The 27,089-nt window shown below is 46.5% G+C and overlaps 4 non-coding genes across 4 annotated transcripts; all 4 read right to left on the minus strand.

Annotated features, from left to right (window-relative positions):
- Nucleotides 1–1,250: 1,250 nt before the first annotated feature.
- On the minus strand, nucleotides 1,251–1,438 carry LOC136573853 (U2 spliceosomal RNA). The gene has a single exon (XR_010786070.1). It is a non-coding gene; the product is annotated as a U2 spliceosomal RNA (small nuclear RNA).
- Nucleotides 1,439–9,227: 7,789 nt separating this feature from the next.
- On the minus strand, nucleotides 9,228–9,418 carry LOC136573735 (U2 spliceosomal RNA). The gene has a single exon (XR_010785957.1). It is a non-coding gene; the product is annotated as a U2 spliceosomal RNA (small nuclear RNA).
- A 2,630-nt stretch (nucleotides 9,419–12,048) lies between these two features.
- On the minus strand, nucleotides 12,049–12,237 carry LOC136574072 (U2 spliceosomal RNA). The gene has a single exon (XR_010786219.1). It is a non-coding gene; the product is annotated as a U2 spliceosomal RNA (small nuclear RNA).
- A 7,913-nt stretch (nucleotides 12,238–20,150) lies between these two features.
- Nucleotides 20,151–20,336, minus strand: LOC136573857 (U2 spliceosomal RNA). Its single transcript, XR_010786074.1, has one exon. It is a non-coding gene; the product is annotated as a U2 spliceosomal RNA (small nuclear RNA).
- Nucleotides 20,337–27,089: the final 6,753 nt, after the last annotated feature.

Consider the following 27,089-nt stretch of genomic DNA (forward strand, 5'->3'; position numbering starts at 1 on the left):
CATATCGCCCAGGTGTGATACAATTTATCATAGCCTGACGGCTCATCTAGAAGCCTCGTTCTCTCCATACGCTCTATTTCGTGGATCATTGTTATTTTTAGTGGAGTGCATTTTTTATGCAGCACACAAGGGGGAGACAGCGGCCTACCAAAATCTAGTTGGCTGCTGCTGTGGCTTTCTTTTTTTTAAAAAAAGGTAGGTTCCGTTCTTCCATGGTGAGGAATAGGCAGGGAGGTTCCGTTTTTGCCAGCTGGGGAATGCTTATAGGCAAGGCCTTATCCCTGGTGGTGCATGTAACGTTAGACCACGTTTCAGCATTCAGTCAGTCAGTGGCTGACAAACGAGCTCCATGCAAGTTTACATTAAACAGACACATTTCTTTCTTTACTGTATTGACTGCGGTCTGTAATCGAGCGGTTGAACTGTTTCTGTGTCCATGCATTGAATAAAGCAATACATCCTTGTAAAGTAGACGTCCGTTCGTTGGAGTTCTTTGCTCCCCGAGTGTTGCTCCATCTCTAAACGTTGGCCTGGATCTTCATGGACGAATACTGCCCATCCCACGTGGAGCGTGTATCTCAGCCCGCGTGGAGTGCTGCAGTCCAATGAGGTATTCCGTGCTACATAGCAAGCCTTGGGCCTGTGTGATTGGGGGTCCGCTGCTGTCTGTCCACTCTGAAGCGCGCATCCGGGGCCGGCCGCTTTTCGACTACCAGCGACTGCAGGTCACACACACAGGCTGGTTGGAATGGCCTAGCATTATCCTGATCTGGAGGTGTAACTTGAAGCTGCGGGGCCCGAGTACAAAGTCTGGAACTGGGCCCCCAAACTATAAAGCTTCATTGATAGCATTGGTTTACAATGTGGGGAAGAGAGACTTTATGGGCCCCCTGGGGCTCCGGGCCCCCTGCACATACACCCATGACCCGAATACGTGAAGCATACAGACGCAGGCTGCCAGGATACGCTGTGCCTGCCCGATGTTTCCAACTTGGCTATTAGCGCAGCGGTAGGTACGAACTATAGAGTGCGGCTGCCATATGAACTGGTGTGTGTGTTGTTTTGCTTCCAGTTGTACCTGTGCTGTGCACACTCTGGCAGACGCAGCTGCTCAGTGGATACAATGTTGCGAGCAGACGGGCTGAGTGTCAATCAAAGTGCTTGGGTGGTGGTAGCAGCAGCCGCCACAGCTGCGCTGCACCTCTTGCTCGTCAGTTTTGTTTTTCTGCTTTTGGAAACTGCTGTAGGAAAGGGGGTGCACCGGTCCTGGAGGTACTGCAATACCAGGTCAATGCGTGGAGTGGACAGAGCAAGCTCTTTTTCCAGCTCCCTGTTCTAAAAATCCATTTAATATATGGTCCCCAGATAGGGGACGTATCAGATATTAAACTGATAAGAACAGATTTTTTTTTTTTTTTTTTTGAAAACCAAAGGTTTTTATTTAATTTTTACATAATACATTCATCACATAACCACAACATAAATACATTACACTCATGATAAATCAACTAGCTCAATCCATTTTTTAACTTTCCACAAACCCTCCGCATCCACCCCCCTCTTGCTTTTATCCCACGAATAAATAAAGTACAATTTCCCCAGCACCATTCTCACACTGTCCCTCTCACTTAGTTCCTTCCGCTTAAACACATACACATTCCTTACATCCCACAACACTTCCTTCACACACGCCATAAACAGCCACAACAATCTCTGTCTCACGCAATCACTCACACCAAACCCGAACATAACTAAACTATAATTAATAAACGTGGCTCCTGTGATCTCCTTACACAAGGGGCCTAACCTCCGCAGTACGTTCTGCGCGTAACTACAATTCCAAAAGATATGTATCACATTCTCACATCCACCGCACCCCTCTCTCGGACACCTTTCACTCCTCACCAAACCTCTCACACGCTGAAACTCTCTCACCGGTAACACTCCATGCAAACTCTGCCATACAATCTCATTCTGCCTATTACTCATCCCATCCATCCGCACTTTCTTCCACACACTCTCCACATCCGCTCCCCTCACAGAACTGATATCACACACCACATCCTTACTCTCAATCATTCTCTGGACCATCCGCTTATTCCTCAGCACGCTCGCCTCACACTCACTCAACTCAAACTTCACTACAAAACTGACAACCCATTCATACCACTTTGGACTTTCAAACGACACAGGCTTACGTAAATCATACTCACACCACTTCATCCGCACACACAGTCTCCCAGCCAAGTATCTCATCATGCACACACCTTTCGAATCTTTCTGGAGTGATGTTAGTAAAAAAACTATAATATTACAACCAAAATAAATTTCAAGGTTGGGGAAACCCGCTCCCCCCTTTCTCCAGTTTTTCATGACCACTTCTCTCCTCAGCCGTTCCATCCGCGACCTCCAGAAAAAGGTGAAAAGGATCCTGTTTAGACCCCTGAGGGTCATGTAATCTGGCGGAAAGACCATCGCTACATATAAAAAGATTGGTAAGACCACACTTTTTATTACCAGGGTCTTACCTATGTAGGTAAGGCTCCGCAGCCTCCAAAAATTTAAACGACTCTCCACCTTCTGCCTCACATCCTTCCAACTCTCTTTCCCATCCAGGCTGTCATTAAACTTGGTCCCCAGGATTTTAATAGGGCCTCTCACTCTATTCAATCCCACATCCGCACTCAACTCAGCCTCACCAAACACCTTACATTCACTCTTCTCCCAATTCACACGAAAAGCAGACGCACCACAGAACACGGACACCAACAGTTTCACCCTCCTCACAGCACACTCAGACTCACACATCACACACACATCATCCATATATGCACTCACCTTCCATTCTCGCCCATTACTACCGGGGATATGAATGCCCCGCACCACTTTATCTTTTCTAAGCATACAGAGTAGTGGCTCCATGGCACAAATAAACACAATCGGAGACAACGGGCATCCCTGACGCACACCAGACATCACATTCACTCTCCTTCCAACCTTCCCATTCACCAACATTCTACTAAAGATACTTTCATACAAACTCCTCACTCTGCACACAAACTCAGCCGGAAATCCCATACGTAACAAAACACTAAACAGAAACCCATGCGACAACCTATCATACGCTTTCTCAAAATCCACACTCACCACATACACACTCTTCTTCCTCTTCTTACAATCCCACAACACATCCCTCATCAGACACAAACTCTCATGCACACGTCTCCCAGGCACCGCACAATACTGATCTTCATTCACAACACACTCAATCACATCACGCATACGGTTGGCGATCAACTTAGCGTAGATTTTATAATCACAATTAAGTAACGTGATGGGCCGCCAGTTCTTTAACCTCTTCAGGTCTCCTTTCTTTGGGATCAGCACAACCACACCCTCACGCATACTATCAGCCATCTCCGCATTCATCCACATATACTTACATACCTCACACACATCCTTCCCCACCACATTCCACAACATCCGATAAAATTCTGCAGGCAACCCATCCGCACCCGGTGTCTTGTTCAGAGCCAAGCTCTGTATCACATAGAAGACTTCTGTTGTAGACACCTCTCTCATAATAGACACTCGCTCCACATCCCCAAGCTTACTCTCAACCTCACTCAAAACCTCATGCTCCAAACATTCATCCCTCCATTTATCCACATACAACTCCTCATAGAACCCCGCAATCACCTCATGCACCCCCTCCCCCCTCACCTCACACTCATCCTCGTTCACCACACACTCAAAAGTAGGTCTCTTAGCGAAGGCTTTTTTAAAAAAGAAGCGCGTACACTTTTCATCCTGCTCCAGCTTTTCTACCTTCGCTCTATACACAATACTCTTGCCTTTCTGGTTTAGATAGTTATTAATCTCTCTTTTGACTTGTATTATGTCCTGCTGGACCTCCATGCCGCTTTCACGCAGCTTTGCGAGGAAGCATAACCGAGCATTAAGTCTTACATACTCCTTTCTTCTTTCACTTGCTTTTTTATATCCTATGGACTTGAAAAAGGATTTTGTTTTTTTCTTTACCCACTCCCACCAGGCCAGGATGTTATCAAACTCCGCCTTCCTCCTACTCCATCTTTTATACTCACATTCATACTGCACTCTCACATCCTCACACTCCAGGTGGCTCACATTCAGCTTCCATACACCCCTCCCACACACTGCACTCTCCCTAACAGCAATCTCACACAACACGCCCTCATGGTCAGAAAATAACACCGGTTTTTGTGTATAACTAATAGCAGAAAACTCATATGAAATAAAACAATAGTCCAGACAGGAGTGAACCCCTCCCCTGTCTGCGTGGTACGTATTCAAACGAGGGGATATGCCGCACGCTTGCTGCACATCCGTCAAATGAAAGTCACTGACCATTTCATATAGCCGTTTTGCAGATACGTCAAATGCTCTCCTTGACATATCGCAATTCATGTCACCCACCAGAATAGTAGGTGACCTGCCCTGTAAAAAAAACATTATTTTTTCGAATAAAGCGCACCTTTCTTGCTTCTCCACTGGTGCATATATATTAACAACCCGGAGCGGTATATCTCTGTATAATACTACTGCGGAGACACATCTCCCCGCTTCTATGACTTCACTACTATGTAGTGTTAACTCTTTGGAGTTTATTAAAATACCGACCCCATCATTCTTGTTTTGCGTGCTCCCAGACCATACCGCGTCACCGTAAGGCCATTCAAAAGACTTAACATCAGCGTCTGTGCCGCACTCCTGCAAACAAAATATGTCGGCCTTTTCTTGCCGTAATAAACTAAAAATCGCTGCTCTCCTGGCCTTCGACTTAAAAACCCGTACGTTCTGGGAACATACAGAAATCATGATATAAATGGCAGCTTATAGCAACATGATCCTGATATTATGCAACAGGACGCATAATGAAACATTTATGCATTATTTACCTTCCACTTAAGGTGGCTAAACCACATGATATTTCAAACTTTTTGCTTGCCACTGGCATGAAACTCCATTCCACTATCACTGGTATCAACAAACTGTATGTCATGCACTATAACTCTCCACCTTTGAAGTGGCTAAACCACAAGATTTCAGGATACATGCACTCATAGTGGCTCAGTTTATACCTCCTCACCACTCTCACCTGAGCACTCAAGGTCCTGTGCCAGAGTCTCAAAGGGGTTACTGACCTCCATAAGCGTCTCTCTACTCTTTGTGCACTTTCTCTTTTTCGCTGTGTTTTGGTCCGCAACCTGCACAAATTCCTCCTCGCTGGAGACATCAAGTCCACCTCCCCCCTCCCTCTTGCACAGGACTGCTTCAGGAGACGAAAACTCCCCAATCTTTCCCGAGGGGTTAATGGGGCTGTCCACCTCTTCAATTATCTCTTCCAACTGCCTAATTACTCCCGCCACCTGGTCTTCAGGAGTAGCACTCCCAACATTGGGCTTATGACTCCCAATCTTCCTCCTGATGTTCTCTTCTACCTCTGCAGTTTTAGGATTTTTTGATCCCGCAGGCTTATCCTTCTCAGTAGTCTGGGGAGGTCTTGCAGTGTTCTCCGCCGCAGTCACCACAGGCTTAGTCACAGTAGCAACCTCACTTATAGCAGCAGGTGTTGCACTGCTAGTAGAAGCCACATTACTAGTAGGAGCCACATGAATGGTAGTAGCCTCACGACTAGTAGCCGCCGCGTAGGATTTAGTCTTCCAGGCGCCCCTGGACGGTAGGTTTAAAGGACAGTCCCTGCACATATGGTCATTATCGCCACACAGGTCGCAGCATTTCGGCTTTGGACAACTGCCAGCGTGATGCCCGGTCTCCTGGCAGTTTCTGCAGACTAGACCACTGGAACAGTCTTCCTTAGTGTGCCCAAACTGGTTGCAATTCCTGCAGAAGGTCGGTTGCCCCGGGTAGTAAAGATATCCCCGGTTACCTGCTATGGTAAAATTCGCAGGCGGATGCGTCACTCCCCCAATTTTGGTAGCGTCCATTCTCAGCCTAACCCAAAACTTGTACTTGGAGTTAAAAATGCCAAGTATATTAGTCATTTTTTCGCCACCTTTAACCACGTCACAGTAACGCTTGAGAAAGTTCACTATCATGTCTTTATCTGTGTACGGGTTGTATACATGTAAGATTAATGGTTTCTCTTGTATGCCAAATAAAGGGATTACCTTTACACCCCGTAGTAGCGGAATGTCTTTATGGCTCCTCAACCACTCGTACACGTTCAGACAAACTCCTTCTCCGCAGAAAGTGACGTCGTATTGGCCGAGTCTCGGAAAATCCTGGACGCAAAAGATCTCATCCTTGGGCACTCCGATTTCCACCATAATAATGTCCCGGACAACATACACGACGGTATTCTTGGTCCCATCCTTACTGTCCACCATGAAGCGTATGGTATTCTGGATCCCGGACATCTTCAAAAAGTCTGTCGATTTCTGAAAAATCACAGTGTGACTACTGCCAAGCAGTACGGTGATCGCTGGGCTAACCCAGATCACTCAAGCCCCTGACCAGACCAACTGCACTTGATCTAGCCAAAAGGCCGAGAAGCGATAACCCGAAATGGGTTTCACCTGTAGCCCGGTCCGCCCAACTCCACTTCCAAGGCTTGAGGCAACACGCTCAGCCAGCACTCTGGGCGCACCCACAATGCACCCAGGCAGCTGGGAGAGCTAGTAAAACTTTCCATAGCCCCGCCCCACGCCTTCTCAACCGCGCCCAGCCTCACACCCTCAGTCCTTCCTCTTGCACCGTGCTCACGCATCCTAGGCTTGCAGAGCCTGCTGCTGCAGGACTCGTCAGCTCCCTACAAACGAGGGTTAAGCCGGCGATGACACTAGAAGCAAGCACTAGTTTGTCTCTGAAGGTGCGTCGGCCGGTCGGTTGGAGGGATCTCTTCGGCCAGCCGCATTTCGAGTAGGGACGGATGGAAACTTTTTACCTAAAATAAGGGAAATTGGCTTCGGCCCCGTAGGGCTTTATTGCCTTCCCCTGGGCCAGCATTAGTAGACCCTAGTAAGGAGAATATTAGAGCGGCATGGTCATCCGAAGAACTTAAAAACATACAGCAGGCCTTTTTTGCCCGCCCGCCATACATACATACATACCTACAGATTTTATATTTTTTTTACATATATACATTATATATATATATATACATACATACATACATACATACATACACACACACACACACACACACACACACACACACACACACATACACACATATACACACACACATACAATCTTAAATCTATCTTTAATCTATATCTACAAAATCTGTAAATTAGAAATAATCCATATCTATATTCTACATAATTAATAAAGATAGATAGATAGATAGATAGATAGATAGATAGATAGATAGATAGATAGATAGATAGACTCACATACATGCATACATACATACATACTGTATGCAATTGAGCCAGGTGTTTGGAAGGCTGACGATGTCACTCCTTTGTGATGTCATCAATTTAGAAGCATTAATACCGGGCTTGGCAGCCATTTCAGTCAGTCTCTGCTGCAGCTGGGAGACGGGAGATGGTCTTTATTTCCACCAAGAAGCTGCAGAACTACCGGTAACTGCATCATTTTTATTTTATTCAATATAGGTTTTATTGGTTTCATGGAGGGGGGGAAACTTTTGCCTTATCTCAAAGCAATGTAAAAATAACTTTGACAATGAAACTTAATAAATCAATTTCGAGTTGAACTATATCATGTTTGTCTGTGATATTTTATAAGGTCTACAAACAGGGGAATGAGGGGAGGGTAAGGGGGGGGGGAGTGGTAAGGGAGGGTAGGTATCTATGACACGGGAGAAAGAGAAAATAAAACAAAAAGGGGGGGGGGGGGCGGGCTCCGGAATTGTTGTTTCTCTTTACAATTGTGGTTTAAACGTGTTACTCACATGTCCCTGTCTGTAACCACTTGGTAAATAGGGGTGAGCTCCGGGCATCTATCCATATCGCCCAGGTGTGATACAATTTATCATAGCCTGACGGCTCATCTAGAAGCCTCGTTCTCTCCATACGCTCTATTTCGTGGATCATTGTTATTTTTAGTGGAGTGCATTTTTTATGCAGCACACAAGGGGGAGACAGCGGCCTACCAAAATCTAGTTGGCTGCTGCTGTGGCTTTCTTTTTTTTAAAAAAAGGTAGGTTCCGTTCTTCCATGGTGAGGAATAGGCAGGGAGGTTCCGTTTTTGCCAGCTGGGGAATGCTTATAGGCAAGGCCTTATCCCTGGTGGTGCATGTAACGTTAGACCACGTTTCAGCATTCAGTCAGTCAGTGGCTGACAAACGAGCTCCATGCAAGTTTACATTAAACAGACACATTTCTTTCTTTACTGTATTGACTGCGGTCTGTAATCGAGCGGTTGAACTGTTTCTGTGTCCATGCATTGAATAAAGCAATACATCCTTGTAAAGTAGACGTCCGTTCGTTGGAGTTCTTTGCTCCCCGAGTGTTGCTCCATCTCTAAACGTTGGCCTGGATCTTCATGGACGAATACTGCCCATCCCACGTGGAGCGTGTATCTCAGCCCGCGTGGAGTGCTGCAGTCCAATGAGGTATTCCGTGCTACATAGCAAGCCTTGGGCCTGTGTGATTGGGGGTCCGCTGCTGTCTGTCCACTCTGAAGCGCGCATCCGGGGCCGGCCGCTTTTCGACTACCAGCGACTGCAGGTCACACACACAGGCTGGTTGGAATGGCCTAGCATTATCCTGATCTGGAGGTGTAACTTGAAGCTGCGGGGCCCGAGTACAAAGTCTGGAACTGGGCCCCCAAACTATAAAGCTTCATTGATAGCATTGGTTTACAATGTGGGGAAGAGAGACTTTATGGGCCCCCTGGGGCTCCGGGCCCCCTGCACATACACCCATGACCCGAATACGTGAAGCATACAGACGCAGGCTGCCAGGATACGCTGTGCCTGCCCGATGTTTCCAACTTGGCTATTAGCGCAGCGGTAGGTACGAACTATAGAGTGCGGCTGCCATATGAACTGGTGTGTGTGTTGTTTTGCTTCCAGTTGTACCTGTGCTGTGCACACTCTGGCAGACGCAGCTGCTCAGTGGATACAATGTTGCGAGCAGACGGGCTGAGTGTCAATCAAAGTGCTTGGGTGGTGGTAGCAGCAGCCGCCACAGCTGCGCTGCACCTCTTGCTCGTCAGTTTTGTTTTTCTGCTTTTGGAAACTGCTGTAGGAAAGGGGGTGCACCGGTCCTGGAGGTACTGCAATACCAGGTCAATGCGTGGAGTGGACAGAGCAAGCTCTTTTTCCAGCTCCCTGTTCTAAAAATCCATTTAATATATGGTCCCCAGATAGGGGACGTATCAGATATTAAACTGATAAGAACAGATACTACACTTGATCTTAGCCAAAAGGCCGAGAAGCGATAACCCGAAATGGGTTTCACCTGTAGCCCGGTCCGCCCAACTCCACTTCCAAGGCTTGAGGCAACACGCTCAGCCAGCACTCTGGGCGCACCCACAATGCACCCAGGCAGCTGGGAGAGCTAGTAAAACTTTCCATAGCCCCGCCCCACGCCTTCTCAACCGCGCCCAGCCTCACACCCTCAGTCCTTCCTCTTGCACCGTGCTCACGCATCCTAGGCTTGCAGAGCCTGCTGCTGCAGGACTCGTCAGCTCCCTACAAACGAGGGTTAAGCCGGCGATGACACTAGAAGCAAGCACTAGTTTGTCTCTGAAGGTGCGTCGGCCGGTCGGTTGGAGGGATCTCTTCGGCCAGCCGCATTTCGAGTAGGGACGGATGGAAACTTTTTACCTAAAATAAGGGAAATTGGCTTCGGCCCCATAGGGCTTTATTGCCTTCCCCTGGGCCAGCATTAGTAGACCCTAGTAAGGAGAATATTAGAGCGGCATGGTCATCCGAAGAACTTAAAAACATACAGCAGGCCTTTTTTGCCCGCCCGCCATACATACATACATACCTACAGATTTTATATTTTTTTTACATATATACATTATATATATATATATACATACATACATACATACATACATACACACACACACACACACACACACACACACACACATACACACATACACACACACACATACAATCTTAAATCTATCTTTAATCTATATCTACAAAATCTGTAAATTAGAAATAATCCATATCTATATTCTACATAATTAATAAAGATAGATAGATAGATAGATAGATAGATAGACTCACATACATGCATACATACATACATACTGTATGCAATTGAGCCAGGTGTTTGGAAGGCTGACGATGTCACTCCTTTGTGATGTCATCAATTTAGAAGCATTAATACCGGGCTTGGCAGCCATTTCAGTCAGTCTCTGCTGCAGCTGGGAGACGGGAGATGGTCTTTATTTCCACCAAGAAGCTGCAGAACTACCGGTAACTGCATCATTTTTATTTTATTCAATATAGGTTTTATTGGTTTCATGGAGGGGGGGAAACTTTTGCCTTATCTCAAAGCAATGTAAAAATAACTTTGACAATGAAACTTAATAAATCAATTTCGAGTTGAACTATATCATGTTTGTCTGTGATATTTTATAAGGTCTACAAACAGGGGAATGAGGGGAGGGTAAGGGGGGGGGGAGTGGTAAGGGAGGGTAGGTATCTATGACACGGGAGAAAGAGAAAATAAAACAAAAAGGGGGGGGGGGGCGGGCTCCGGAATTGTTGTTTCTCTTTACAATTGTGGTTTAAACGTGTTACTCACATGTCCCTGTCTGTAACCACTTGGTAAATAGGGGTGAGCTCCGGGCATCTATCCATATCGCCCAGGTGTGATACAATTTATCATAGCCTGACGGCTCATCTAGAAGCCTCGTTCTCTCCATACGCTCTATTTCGTGGATCATTGTTATTTTTAGTGGAGTGCATTTTTTATGCAGCACACAAGGGGGAGACAGCGGCCTACCAAAATCTAGTTGGCTGCTGCTGTGGCTTTCTTTTTTTTAAAAAAAGGTAGGTTCCGTTCTTCCATGGTGAGGAATAGGCAGGGAGGTTCCGTTTTTGCCAGCTGGGGAATGCTTATAGGCAAGGCCTTATCCCTGGTGGTGCATGTAACGTTAGACCACGTTTCAGCATTCAGTCAGTCAGTGGCTGACAAACGAGCTCCATGCAAGTTTACATTAAACAGACACATTTCTTTCTTTACTGTATTGACTGCGGTCTGTAATCGAGCGGTTGAACTGTTTCTGTGTCCATGCATTGAATAAAGCAATACATCCTTGTAAAGTAGACGTCCGTTCGTTGGAGTTCTTTGCTCCCCGAGTGTTGCTCCATCTCTAAACGTTGGCCTGGATCTTCATGGACGAATACTGCCCATCCCACGTGGAGCGTGTATCTCAGCCCGCGTGGAGTGCTGCAGTCCAATGAGGTATTCCGTGCTACATAGCAAGCCTTGGGCCTGTGTGATTGAGGGTCCGCTGCTGTCTGTCCACTCTGAAGCGCGCATCCGGGGCCGGCCGCTTTTCGACTACCAGCGACTGCAGGTCACACACACAGGCTGGTTGGAATGGCCTAGCATTATCCTGATCTGGAGGTGTAACTTGAAGCTGCGGGGCCCGAGTACAAAGTCTGGAACTGGGCCCCCAAACTATAAAGCTTCATTGATAGCATTGGTTTACAATGTGGGGAAGAGAGACTTTATGGGCCCCCTGGGGCTCCGGGCCCCCTGCACATACACCCATGACCCGAATACGTGAAGCATACAGACGCAGGCTGCCAGGATACGCTGTGCCTGCCCGATGTTTCCAACTTGGCTATTAGCGCAGCGGTAGGTACGAACTATAGAGTGCGGCTGCCATATGAACTGGTGTGTGTGTTGTTTTGCTTCCAGTTGTACCTGTGCTGTGCACACTCTGGCAGACGCAGCTGCTCAGTGGATACAATGTTGCGAGCAGACGGGCTGAGTGTCAATCAAAGTGCTTGGGTGGTGGTAGCAGCAGCCGCCACAGCTGCGCTGCACCTCTTGCTCGTCAGTTTTGTTTTTCTGCTTTTGGAAACTGCTGTAGGAAAGGGGGTGCACCGGTCCTGGAGGTACTGCAATACCAGGTCAATGCGTGGAGTGGACAGAGCAAGCTCTTTTTCCAGCTCCCTGTTCTAAAAATCCATTTAATATATGGTCCCCAGATAGGGGACGTATCAGATATTAAACTGATAAGAACAGATTTTTTTTTTAAGTTGACTAACCCTCCAGATGGGGGGCGTTTATTTTAAACAACACGTTTTGACATTTGACATGTTAGAATGTTCATATATAGTACATTTAAAAACACATTATAGAACATATTTAAAACATACCATAAAAAACATTCAAAACATACCTTACATGTTGTTAAAATTCACATTAAAAAACACATAAAAGGGCACTTGGTGGCACTATATAATGGAGTTCCATTCCCTTAAAAGCCATTTTCTTGATAAAATAGGAAAGTTTTTCCTGTCCACAATATAATATTGATACATTTCATTAAGAGCCATAGATAAAATATCTTTCACAGATAAAACTTCGCGTTTGAAGACTAAAATGTTCCTGGCCTTCCACAGAGCTGCTTTGACCGAGTTGACTATCTTCCATGCCATAATTTCTTGCGACCGTGTGGGGCATTCCAGACATCCATATAATATTGCTTCTAGCGTTATTCTCCTCAGTCCAGTTATCTTTCGTATTAATGGTAAAATCTGAGTCCATACTCTCTTGGTTAAAAAACAAGTCCATAACAGATGGGTAGTTGTCTCCTCTTCTCCACATCCGGGTCTTGGGCACGCGGCGGTGTTGGTCAATCCTCTACGATGCTGGAATGCCCGGCACGGAAGACAGTCATGGACGCAGCTCCAGGCCAGGTCTTTCTGTGAATTAAAAATGTGGTTATTTATCTTTCTCCATATTTCTTTGGTTTTGCTCTCATTAAAATTACTAATTTGAACATAAAAACCACTTTCTTTAATATTTTTTATCATTAATTTACTATTCATTAAAATCTGCGCACTTTTTCCGGTAAAATCATATAAAACCACAATTTTTTCTAAAATCTTATATTCTGGTGACAGGTTAAAAGAATAAGGTGAGTTTAAAACGGTTTTAAACCACCCGTGACGCCTCATAAAATAACCTGTGTTATATCTTAAAAAATAAGACCAGAAGTGGTTTTTAAAAAGTGCGCCCAGGCACATGCTAAAATACTTGGTGTATAAAAAGGCTTTAAAATCGGGAAAGTCTTTTCCACCCATTATTTTTGGTTTCATCACAATCTCGCGTTTGAGTTTCTCCATCTTGGAACTCCATAAAAAGGTAAAAGCAGCTTTAACGATTTTGTTAAAAACCCTGCCAGGAGGGGGGAACACCAAACTCAAATATAATAAAATAGGTAAAATCACCATTTTGGTTATTAAAACTTTCCCCTCCATGGTCAGCTTTCTCATACCCCACATACAGAATTTCTTATTTATTTTTTGTGCCACCAAGTCCCAACTATTAAGACCTCTGTTGTCCTCGTTGAAGGAGACACCTAAAATCTGCACCGAGTCAGACACAGGAATGGGGACGTCTGGCAAAGGCAGGTCCCCGATGTTTAAAATGCTACTTTTGTTAAAATTCACTTTAAAACCCGAGGCGCAGCAATAAAACTCAATCTGTCTCGCAGCCTTCTGGATCGACGGGGTGTCCCTTCCGAGAATTGCCACATCGTCCATGTACCCCACTACTTTGGCCTCGATCCCCCCCCCGCCGGGCAGGGGAATCCCACGGATCTGCTTGTCCCGTCTGAATGTACATAAAAGAGGCTCTAGTGCGCATATAAAAAGTAGTGGGGACAAGGGACACCCCTGCTTCACCCCGGAGTTTAAAAGCACTTCCTGTGTTTTAAAACCATTTACTAAAATTCTGCTCGTGCAATTATTGTAAAACGCTTTTAAAGACAATAAAAAACCTTCCGGTATACCCATTCTCTCTAAAACCTTAAAAAGATAAAAATGTGACACCCGGTCAAAGGCTTTCTCGAAATCTATTGTTAAAATTGCCATTTGACCTTTCCTTGCCTTGGTGTCACTTATACAGTCTTTTATGAGGTTAAGACTCTCCCATATTGCCCTCCCGGGCACCCCACAGACCTGGTTGGGGTGTACAATTTTGTTTATCACGGTCTTTAAACGGTTTGCACATATCTTAGCCATTGTTTTGTAGTCACTGTTCAGAAGGGTGATCGGTCTCCAGTTTTTAATATCGGTCTTGTCTCCTTTTTTGTAAAGGAGAGACACGTCACCCTTCTTCCAGGACCCCGGGAGGGCTTTAGACATAAAAACTTCTGTAAAAAGGGAGAAGAGGTCATCCTTAAAAATACCAAAAAAGGTGACATAAAACTCTATGGGTATACCATCGGGCCCAGGCACCTTGCCTAGTTTAAAACTTTTGATAGTGTCTAAAATCTCCTGTTCTGTGATGTCCCGTAATAAAATTTCACAAGAACCAGGATCTAAAACGTCAGTGATCTCCTTCAACGAGTCATTCATAAAATCAATGTCAACAGTTTTTGTATTAAAAAGATCCGCATAAAACTCATGCACTTTCTTTAAAATACCCTGTATGTCCTTGGTGCCACCGAGATCATCGAGGACTGTGCGTTTGTCACGTATCTTCTTGAAGAAGTACCTGGAGCAGGTCTCGTTCTCCTCCAGATGTTTTACTTTTGAACGGAATATAATCTCCTTTCCCCTCTGCTCCAGGCACCGGGCGATCTCTTTCTTCACCTCGATGATCTCGTGGTCCACCTCTATATCATGTTCACGGAACTTATACAGGGTCTGCAGACGAGTGTTCAGGTTGGAATAAAATATACGTTTCTCTTTAGCTTTGGTGATCCCAACCTTGATGAAGAATGTTTTGATTTTTTGTTTCATCATCTCCCACCACTGGCTGGTGGGAGTGTTGGGATCCTTCACTCGTCTGCAGTTTCTATAAAAAGCGATAAAATCGGATAAAACCTGCGGATCTTCTAAAAGGGACACGTTAAACTTCCAGGCATTCTTTCCAGTTTTTCTTTTTAAAACTGTATCAACTTTAAAATATAAAAGCTTATGGTCAGAAAACACGTTGGTAAAAGAATCACATCTAAAAGGCAGTACTTGATAAGAGCAGAACATAAAATCTATCCTGGAGCTGCAGATCTTGTTGCTCCAGGTGACGCCGGCTTCCTCTGATGCGTTGGGATTGCATGTTTTAAAAGCATCAGTGAGCTTGGCGTCTAAAATTACATTTTTTAACAAAGATGAGGTTTTGTCGTAATTTCTGCTCACTGAGCTAGAAAGCCGGCGTTCCCCCTTTAAAATACAATTAAAATCCCCCGCTAAAATCAGAGGATCAGAATCGTTTAAAAACAAGGGTAAAATCTCCAACATCTCCGCTCTTTCATTTTTATCTGTTGACCCATAAAAATTTAAAAACTGCCACTTTATACCATTAATAAACGCTTTGACCAATAAAACTCTGCCTGGTAAAATTTCGTTAATAACATCAATAAAAACGTTCCCTTTAAAAAGAATGGCGACCCCCGCCGATCTGGTCTCGTTAGAGCCGGACCAGACCGACGGTCCATGTACCCAGTCCTCTTGGTATTTTTTGTACTGGGCCCTATGCGGGATACCGCACTCCTGCAGGAAAAAGACGGAGGCAGCAAAAATAGTCAGATAGCTGAAGAGGGCGACCCTCCTCACGTGGCTCTCGATACTTCTGACATTAAATGTGAGTCCCGACAGAGCAGCCATTGGAGACTATGGTATAACGTGGGTCTTCTCTTTAGAAGTCTCCGGGCAAGCCAAAGACCTCGCTGGCACTCTCACACCCCCCCGCATCCGAATCTAATGTGAACGCTGATGCTGGAGAGGAACCTACTTCACTCAGTGGACCCCCGACGGTGCCCGAGAGAGGGATCTGCGTGAGGTCCCATATTGATTCTATTGTTTCCTGAATCTCCATGGGGGCTAGCAGGCCAGCTCCCATGTCCTTCTCTTTCCCCTCCGCCGGGGTGGGTACTTGGCTCATTTCCTCGGCCTCCTCAGAGGTGGCACCCCGTGCCCCCTCCTGGACAGGAGGGGGCGGGGCATTCTGGGATGGCACCGCAGGGGGTACTTTCACCGGGTCCTCCGACTTCGTCGGGATCTCCGGTGTTCCCCCCTGCACCACCTCCGAGTACAGCCTGTCACCTGAGCCTTTCCGCCTTTTTTGAGCTGCCGCCGTGCCCCCAGGGTCCTCCGCCTCAGGCACCGCTTGAGCGGGCATCGTGGGAGAGCCTGGACCGGCTTCCTTGGCTCTACTACCTCGACCGGTTTCCCGGGAGGGAGAGCCTGTCCGCCGATCACTCACCCTCCGCTTGATGCTCCGCTGCTCCTTGCCTTCGTTTTGGGGGGGTCCACTTGCAACCTCCATCTCCTCAGGTTCCTCTCCCTGGGGGGGTGTTTTCTGGTCATCTGGCTGCCCTGGCTGCTCTTTGGGTCCGGGTCGCCCTTGCTGCTCCGTCCTCTGTGCTCTGTGGGGGCAAAACGTATAGAGGTGACCAACACCGCCGCAAAAATAGCACCCTTTTCCTTTCTGGCATTTACTCGTCTCGTGATCCGTACCCCCACATTTCTTACAAGTGCTTGCACAGGACTCTTTTTGATGACCGTATTTTGAGCAAATCCTGCAAAAGTCGGGCATTCCCGCAAAGTATAGGTCGCCATTCACCTTGCCCAGTTTAAAACGCGCAGGCGGTAAGATCACTCCCCCCGGCCAACTAGGGTCACTTACACACGTGGTCTGGAAGCGCCATTTTGAAGTCCATATACCAAACTCGTTCATAATCTTACCCGTACATCTGACCGCTTTGAAGTATCGTAAAAGAAAGTCCTCAACTTCCTTCACGTCAGTGTAGGGCGAATACATCTTAATCACCACGAGTTTAGTGATGTCGAGGACGTGCTCGACTAACAAGACTCCCTCCAGCTTCGGATCTTTTTTTGTTGATATGGCTGCGACCAGGTCCCGGAAGATGCCCGTCTCTGTCAGGGTTACATCGTAGATCCGTCGCTTCGGGTAGTCTTGTATAGCCAGGATCTTGTGTTTTTGTACGTTAAAAACGCCTTTAAGCACGTCCTCAACCACATATTTCAGACCACGTGTGTCCGCACTATCTGAAAAAGACACACGTATAGTGTTCTTTATCCGCGCATAAGCCGGTATGTCGGTAGGGCCCTCGCCCATTTTTGATATTTGAGAATATCACAAAAACCGCTTTTGTGATGATATGAAGAGCGCCCTCTCCTGGCCCGGAGACCAGAAGAGGCAGGGGGATCGCAACCCGTTTACCCTGGGACTAATCCCTCTCCCTGATGGCAGCAGGCGGGTGAAGCCCACCGAAGTGGGCGATCCCGCCAGGCAAAGGAGAGGGGTACCCGAGTTACCTTCCGGCTAAGACTTCCTGTACTAGGTACACTTGGTCTTAGCCAAAAGGCCGAGAAGCGATAACCCGAAATGGGTTTCACCTGTAGCCCGGTCCGCCCAACTCCACTTCCAAGGCTTGAGGCAACACGCTCAGCCAGCACTCTGGGCGCACCCACAATGCACCCAGGCAGCTGGGAGAGCTAGTAAAACTTTCCATAGCCCCGCCCCACGCCTTCTCAACCGCGCCCAGCCTCACACCCTCAGTCCTTCCTCTTGCACCGTGCTCACGCATCCTAGGCTTGCAGAGCCTGCTGCTGCAGGACTCGTCAGCTCCCTACAAACGAGGGTTAAGCCGGCGATGACACTAGAAGCAAGCACTAGTTTGTCTCTGAAGGTGCGTCGGCCGGTCGGTTGGAGGGATCTCTTCGGCCAGCCGCATTTCGAGTAGGGACGGATGGAAACTTTTTACCTAAAATAAGGGAAATTGGCTTCGGCCCCATAGGGCTTTATTGCCTTCCCCTGGGCCAGCATTAGTAGACCCTAGTAAGGAGAATATTAGAGCGGCATGGTCATCCGAAGAACTTAAAAACATACAGCAGGCCTTTTTTGCCCGCCCGCCATACATACATACATACCTACAGATTTTATATTTTTTTTACATATATACATTATATATATATATATACATACATACATACATACATACATACACACACACACACACACACACACATACACACATATACACACACACATACAATCTTAAATCTATCTTTAATCTATATCTACAAAATCTGTAAATTAGAAATAATCCATATCTATATTCTACATAATTAATAAAGATAGATAGATAGATAGATAGATAGACTCACATACATGCATACATACATACATACTGTATGCAATTGAGCCAGGTGTTTGGAAGGCTGACGATGTCACTCCTTTGTGATGTCATCAATTTAGAAGCATTAATACCGGGCTTGGCAGCCATTTCAGTCAGTCTCTGCTGCAGCTGGGAGACGGGAGATGGTCTTTATTTCCACCAAGAAGCTGCAGAACTACCGGTAACTGCATCATTTTTATTTTATTCAATATAGGTTTTATTGGTTTCATGGAGGGGGGGAAACTTTTGCCTTATCTCAAAGCAATGTAAAAATAACTTTGACAATGAAACTTAATAAATCAATTTCGAGTTGAACTATATCATGTTTGTCTGTGATATTTTATAAGGTCTACAAACAGGGGAATGAGGGGAGGGTAAGGGGGGGGGGGAGTGGTAAGGGAGGGTAGGTATCTATGACACGGGAGAAAGAGAAAATAAAACAAAAAGGGGGGGGGGGGGGGGCGGGCTCCGGAATTGTTGTTTCTCTTTACAATTGTGGTTTAAACGTGTTACTCACATGTCCCTGTCTGTAACCACTTGGTAAATAGGGGTGAGCTCCGGGCATCTATCCATATCGCCCAGGTGTGATACAATTTATCATAGCCTGACGGCTCATCTAGAAGCCTCGTTCTCTCCATACGCTCTATTTCGTGGATCATTGTTATTTTTAGTGGAGTGCATTTTTTATGCAGCACACAAGGGGGAGACAGCGGCCTACCAAAATCTAGTTGGCTGCTGCTGTGGCTTTCTTTTTTTTAAAAAAAGGTAGGTTCCGTTCTTCCATGGTGAGGAATAGGCAGGGAGGTTCCGTTTTTGCCAGCTGGGGAATGCTTATAGGCAAGGCCTTATCCCTGGTGGTGCATGTAACGTTAGACCACGTTTCAGCATTCAGTCAGTCAGTGGCTGACAAACGAGCTCCATGCAAGTTTACATTAAACAGACACATTTCTTTCTTTACTGTATTGACTGCGGTCTGTAATCGAGCGGTTGAACTGTTTCTGTGTCCATGCATTGAATAAAGCAATACATCCTTGTAAAGTAGACGTCCGTTCGTTGGAGTTCTTTGCTCCCCGAGTGTTGCTCCATCTCTAAACGTTGGCCTGGATCTTCATGGACGAATACTGCCCATCCCACGTGGAGCGTGTATCTCAGCCCGCGTGGAGTGCTGCAGTCCAATGAGGTATTCCGTGCTACATAGCAAGCCTTGGGCCTGTGTGATTGGGGGTCCGCTGCTGTCTGTCCACTCTGAAGCGCGCATCCGGGGCCGGCCGCTTTTCGACTACCAGCGACTGCAGGTCACACACACAGGCTGGTTGGAATGGCCTAGCATTATCCTGATCTGGAGGTGTAACTTGAAGCTGCGGGGCCCGAGTACAAAGTCTGGAACTGGGCCCCCAAACTATAAAGCTTCATTGATAGCATTGGTTTACAATGTGGGGAAGAGAGACTTTATGGGCCCCCTGGGGCTCCGGGCCCCCTGCACATACACCCATGACCCGAATACGTGAAGCATACAGACGCAGGCTGCCAGGATACGCTGTGCCTGCCCGATGTTTCCAACTTGGCTATTAGCGCAGCGGTAGGTACGAACTATAGAGTGCGGCTGCCATATGAACTGGTGTGTGTGTTGTTTTGCTTCCAGTTGTACCTGTGCTGTGCACACTCTGGCAGACGCAGCTGCTCAGTGGATACAATGTTGCGAGCAGACGGGCTGAGTGTCAATCAAAGTGCTTGGGTGGTGGTAGCAGCAGCCGCCACAGCTGCGCTGCACCTCTTGCTCGTCAGTTTTGTTTTTCTGCTTTTGGAAACTGCTGTAGGAAAGGGGGTGCACCGGTCCTGGAGGTACTGCAATACCAGGTCAATGCGTGGAGTGGACAGAGCAAGCTCTTTTTCCAGCTCCCTGTTCTAAAAATCCATTTAATATATGGTCCCCAGATAGGGGACGTATCAGATATTAAACTGATAAGAACAGATTTTTTTTTAAGTTGACAAACCCCGAGGGGTATTTTTATTTCAACAATAGAGATGAGCGAACACCAAAATGTTCGGGTGTTCGTTATTCGTAACGAACTTCCCGTGATGCTCGAGGGTTCGTTTCGAACAACGAACCCCATTGAAGTCAATGGGCGACCGGAACATTTTTGTATTTCGCCGATGCTCGCTAAGGTTTTCATGTGTGAAAATCTGGGCAATTCAGGAAAGTGATGGGAATGACACAGTGACGGATAGGGCAGGCGAGGGGCTACATGGTGGGCTGCATCTCAAGTTCACAGGTCCCACTATTAAGCCACAATAGCGGCAAGAGTGCCCCCCCCCCCCCCCCCCCCCCCCACTGTCAGCATAAAGATCGTCCTCCTCTGGCACAGCTGTAACAGCTGTAGCAGAGAAGAACGATGTTTGCCCATTGAATTCAATGGAACCGGCAATACAGCCGACTCCACTGAATGCAATGGGCTGCCGGCGATCGCAGGATGAATGGTCGGAAAGGGGTTAAATATATAACCCCTTTCCTGCAATTCATCCAGAAATGTGTTACACTAAAAATATATACCGGCGTATAAGGCGACCGGGCGTATAAGACGACCCCCCAACTGTCACCTTATACGCCGGTAATACAGTGGAGCAAAGAATAAAAAGCATTACTTACGTTTTTAGATGATCTGCGGTGCTCCTGCAGGCTGTCACTCCCTCCTGGTCCACGGCAGACAAGCTTTCTCCACGAAAGACTTTAAATCCCTGCCTCCAGAAGCACATGTGCCTTCAGCCAATCACAGCCAATGACAATGATGTCATTGAATGGCTGTGATTGGCTGTGTTTCTGGAGGCGGGGATTTCAAGGCTTGAAATCCCCGCCTCCAGAAACACAGCCAATCACAGCCATTCAATGACATCATTGTCATTGGCTGTGATTGGCTGAAGGCACATGTGCTTCTGGAGGCAGGGATTTAAAGTCTTTCGTGGAGAAAGCTTGTCTGCCGTGGACCAGGAGGGAGTGACAGCCTGCAGGAGCACCGCAGATCATCTAAAAACGTAAGTAATGCTTTTTATTCTTTGCTCCACTGTATTACCGGCGTATAAGGTGACAGTTGGGGGGTCGTCTTATACGCCCCGTCGCCTTAAACGCCGGTATATATTTTTATTGTAACACATTTCTGGATGAATTGCAGGAAAGGGGTTATATATTTAACCCCTTTCCGACCATTCATCCTGCGATCGCCGGCAGCCCATTGCATTCAGTGGAGTCGGCTGTATTGCCGGTTCCATTGAATTCAATGGGCAAACATCGTTCTTCTCTGCTACAGCTGTTACAGCTGTGCCAGAGAAGAAGGATTTGTCTTCTATATGTTCTCAATGGGGTCAGCGCTGCTGCCGCTGGCCCCATTGAGCGCATATAGAATGCATCCATAGCGAGCAGCGGGAGGGGCAGACTTTCATATCAGGCGGACACCTTATCTCCCCAGCCACTCACAGCAGGGGGGTGGTATAGGGCTTAAACGTTGCAGGGGGAAGTTGTAATGCCTTCCCTGTCTTTATATTGGCCAAAAAAAAGCGCTAACGTCTCAGGGAAGAAAGTTTAATTTACCAGAACACCGCATGGTGTTCGTTACGAATAACGAACATCCCGAACACCCTAATATTCGCACGAATAGCAAGCTCGGACGAACGCGTTCGCTCATCTCTATTCAACAACCTATTTCCAGACATATTAAAATGCTCATATAGTACATTAAAAACACATTGTATAACATATTAAAACATACCATATAAAACATTCCAAAAATTGTCTACCTATATTACATGTTGTTAAAATTCACATTAAAAACCACATAAAAGGGCGCTTGGTGGCACTATATGATGGAGCTCCATTCCCCGATCAGCCATTTTCTCGATAAAATAGGAAAGTTTTTCCTGTCCACAATATAATATTCGTATGATTCATTAAGAGCAATGGATAAAATATCTTTAACCGATAAAACCTCGTGCTTAAAAACTAAAATGTTTCTGGACTTCCACAGAGCTGCCTTCACCGAGTTGACCATCTTCCATGCCATAATTCTCTCAGTCCGTGTGGGGCATTCCAGACATCCATATAATACTCCTTCCAGTGTTAGTTTCTTTAATCCTGTTATTCTTTTAAGCAAGGGTAAAAACTTAGTCCATATCCTTTTGGTTAAAAAGCAAGTCCATATCAGATGCTGTGTCGTTTCCTCTTCTCCACATCCGGGTCTTGGGCATGCGGCGGTGTTGGTCAGTCCTCTACGATGCTGGAATGCCCGGCATGGAAGACAGTCGTGTATGCAGCTCCAGGCCAGATCCTTCTGTGGGTTAAAAATATGATTATTAACTAGTCTCCAGGTGTCCTTTGTTTTGCGCTCATTAAAATTACTAACTTGAACATAAAAGCCACTTTCCTTAAAACTCTTTATCATTAATTTAGAATTCATTAAAACCTGTGCACTTTTTCCAGTAAAATCGTATAAAACCACAATTTTCTCTAAAATCGCATAGTCTTTGGACAGATTAAAAGAATAAGGGGAGTTTAAAACCGTTTTGAACCATCCGTTCCGCCTCATAAAATAACCTGTGTTGTAGCGTAAAAAGTAAGACCATGCGTGGTTTTTAAAAAGTGCGCCCAGGCACATGCTAAAATACTTTATATATAAAAAGGCTTTCAGATCGGGGAAGTCTTTACCGCCCATTATTTTTGGCTTCATTACTATTTCTCTTTTTAGTTTTTCCATTTTGGAGCTCCAGAAGAAGGTAAAAACAGCTTTTACGATTTTGTTAAAAACTCTACCAGGAGGGGGGAACACTAGGCTTAAATACAATAAAATCGGTAAAATCACCATTTTTATGATTAAAACCCTCCCCTCCATGGTCAACCTTCTCATATTCCACATACATATTTTCTTGTTTATCTTTTGTGCCACCAAGTCCCAGCTGTTAAGACCTCTGTTGTCCTCGTTGAAGGAGACCCCTAAAATCTGCACCGAGTCGGACACAGGAATGGGGACATCTGACAATGGCAGGTCCCCGATGTTTAAAATACTACTTTTGTTAAAATTGACTTTAAAACCCGAGGCGCAGCAATAAAACTCTATTTGTCTGGTTGCTCTCTGGATCGACAGGGTGTCCCTTCCAAGAATTGTCACATCGTCCATGTACCCCACTACTTTGGCCTCGATCCCCCCCCCGCCGGGCAGGGGGATCCCACGGATCAGCTTGTCCCGTCTTATGGTGCATAGAAGAGGCTCTAGTGTGCAGATAAAAAGTAGTGGGGACAAGGGACACCCCTGCTTTACCCCGGACTTTAAAAGTACTTCCTGTGTCCTAAAACCATTGACTAAAATTCTACTCGTGCAGTTGTTGTAAAACGCTTTTAAAGACAATAAAAAACCTTCCGGTATACCCATTCTCTCTAAAACCTTAAAAAGATAAAAATGTGACACACGGTCAAAGGCTTTTTCAAAGTCGATAGTTAAAACCGCCATTTTCCCGTTCCTGGACTTTGTGTCACTAATACAATCTTTTAAGAGGTTAAGATTCTCCCATATGCTCCTCCCGGGCACCCCACAGACCTGGTTGGGGTGTACAACTTTGCTTATTACGGTCTTGAGTCTATTTGCGCATATTTTGGCCATTATCTTGTAGTCACTGTTCAGAAGGGTGATCGGTCTCCAGTTCTTGATGTCTGTCTTGTCTCCTTTCTTGTATAAAAGAGACACGTCACCCTTCTTCCAGGACCCCGGGAGGGCTTTCGACATAAAAACCTCAGTAAAAAGGGAGAAAAGGTCATCCCTAAAAATACCAAAAAAGGTGACATAAAACTCTATGGGTATACCATCGGGCCCAGGCACCTTACCTGGTTTAAAACTTTTAATAGTGTCTAAAATCTCCTGTTCTGTGATGTCCCGTGATAAAATCTCACGAGAACCAGGATCTAAAACGTCAGTGATCTCCTTCAACGAGTCGTTCATAAAATCACTGTCAACAGTTTTTGTATTAAAAAGATCCGCATAAAACTCATACACTTTCTTTAAAATACCCTGTATGTCCTTGGTGCCACCGAGATCATCGAGGACTGTCCGCTTGTCTCGTATTTTCTTAAAGAAGTACCTGGAGCAGGTCTCGTTCTCCTCCAGATGTTTCACTTTCGAACGGAATATGATCTCTTTTCCTCTCTGCTCCAGGCACCGGGCGATCTCTTTCTTCACCTCGATGATCTCGTGGTCCACCTCTATATCATGTTCACGGAACTTATACAGGGTCTGCAGACGAGTGTTCAGATTAGAATAAAATGTGCGTTTTGCTTTGGCCTTGGCGATCCCAACCTTGATAAAAAATGATTTGAATTTTTGTTTCATCTTCTCCCACCACTGGCTGGTGGGAGTGTTGGGATCTTTCACTCGCCTGCAGTTTCTATAAAAAGTGATAAAATCAGATAAAATCTGCGGATCTTCTAAAAGGGACACGTTAAATTTCCAGGCATTCTTACCGGCTTTTCTCTTAAAAACGGTATCAACTTTAAAATATAAAAGCTTGTGATCAGAAAACACGTTAGTAAAAGAATCACATCTAAAAGGCAGTACTTGATAAGAACAAAACATAAAATCTATCCTGGAGCTGCAGATCTTGTTGCTCCAGGTGACGCCGGCTTCCTCTGATGCATTGGGGTTGCATGTTTTAAAAGCATCAGTAAGTTTGGCGTCTAAAATCACGTTGCTTAGTATAGCAGAGGTCTTGTCGTAATTTCTACTTACTGATCTGGAAAGCCGGCGTTCCCCCTTTAAAATGCAATTAAAATCCCCCGCTAAAATAAGAGGATCAGAATCGCTAATAAAAAGGGGTAAAATCTCTAGCATTTCTGCACGTTCATTCTTATCTGCTGATCCGTAAAAGTTTAAAAACTGCCATTTTATACCATTAATAAAAGCCTTGACCAATAAAATTCTGCCTGGTAAAATTTCGTTAATAGTATCAATTAAAACGTTCCCTTTAAAAAGAATGGCGACCCCCGCCGATCTGGTCTCGTTAGAGCCGGACCAGACCGACGGTCCATGTACCCAGTCATCTTGGTATTTTTTATACTGGGCCCTATGCGGGATCCCGCACTCCTGCAGGAAGAAAACGGAGGCAGCAAAAATTGTCAGATAGCTGAAGAGGGCGACCCTCCTCACGTGGCTCTCGATGCTTCTGACATTAAAAGTGAGTCCCGATAGAGCAGCCATTGGAGACTAGGTGATAACGAGGGTCTTCTCTTAGAAGTCTCCGGGCAAGCCAAAGACCTCGCTGGCACTCTCGCACCCCCCCACATCCGAATCCATCGTAAGCGGGGATGCTGGAGAGGAACCTACCTCACTAAGTGGACCCCCTACGGTGCCCGAGAGAGGGATCTGCGTGAGATCCCATATCGCCTGTATTCCCTCCGGAATCTCCAGGGGGGCTAGCAGGCCAGCTCCCGTCTCCATCTCTTCCCCTTCTGTCGGGGTGGGTACTCGGCTCGTTCCTGATCCACCGCTCTCGGAGGTGGCTCCCCCCGCCCCCTCCTGCCGAGGAGGGGGAGGGGCCTTCTGCGATGACACCGCAGGGGGTACTTTCTCCGGGTCCTCCGGCTCCGCCGGGATCTCCGGAGTTCCCCCCTGCACCACCTCCGAGTATAACCTTCCGCCCGAGCCTTTCCTCCTTTTATTTGCTGCTGCTGCCGCCGTGCCCCCCGGGTCCTCCGCCTCAGGCACCGCTTGAGCGGGCATCTTGGGAGGGTCTGGACCGGCTTCCTTGGCCCTACTACCTCCACCGGTTTCCCGGGAGGGAGAGCCTGTCCGCCGATCACTCACCCTCCGCTTGATGCTCCGCTGCTCCAAACCGTCCTTCTTGGGGGGTCCACTGGGGACCTCCATCTCCTCAGGTTCCTCTCCCTGGGGGGGTGTTGTTCGGTTCTCTGGCTGCCCTGGCCGCTCCTCGGGTCCGGGTCGCCCTTGCTGCTCCGCTTTCTGTGCTCTGTGGGGACAAGACGTGTAGAGGTGACCAACACCGCCGCAAAAAAAACACCCTTTTCCTTTCTTACATTGACTCGTTTCATGGTCTGTGCCCCCACATTTCTTGCATGTACTAGCGCAATTTTCTTTTTGGTGACCGTATTGTGAGCAAATCCTGCAGAAGTCAGGCATTCCCGCAAAGTACAGGTCGCCATTCACTTTCCCCAATTTAAAACGCGCGGGCGGTAAGATCACTCCCCCGGGCCGACTGGGGTCACTTACACACGTGGCCTGGAATCGCCATTTTGAGGTCCAAATACCAAACTCGTTCATTATCTTTCCCATACATCTGACAGATTTGAAATAACGTAGTAGGAAGTCCTCGACCTCTTTCACGTCAATGTAGGGAGAATACATCTTAATCACTACGAGTTTAGTGATGTCAAGGACGTGCTCGACTAGCAAGACACCCTCAAGCCTCGGATCTTTTTTCTCGGGAATCGCTGCCACTACGTCACGGAAGATGCCATTTTCGGTAAAAGTTACGTCATAGATCCGACGCTTGGGGTAATCTTGTATCGCTAGTATTTCGCGTTTCTGCACGTTAAAAGCTCCTTTAAGCACGTCCTCAACCACATACTTCAAGCCACGTGTGTCCGCACTGTCCAAAAAAGAGACACGTATCGTGTTCTTAATCCGCGCATAAGCCGGTATGTCGTGAGGGCCCTCGCCCATTTTAGAAATCGTCGTTATCACAAGACCGCTCTTGTGATGTCCAACTAG

The sequence above is a fragment of the Eleutherodactylus coqui genome, chromosome 7 (genome assembly GCF_035609145.1).
Source record: "Eleutherodactylus coqui strain aEleCoq1 chromosome 7, aEleCoq1.hap1, whole genome shotgun sequence".
Lineage (NCBI taxonomy): Eukaryota > Metazoa > Chordata > Amphibia > Anura > Eleutherodactylidae > Eleutherodactylus > Eleutherodactylus coqui.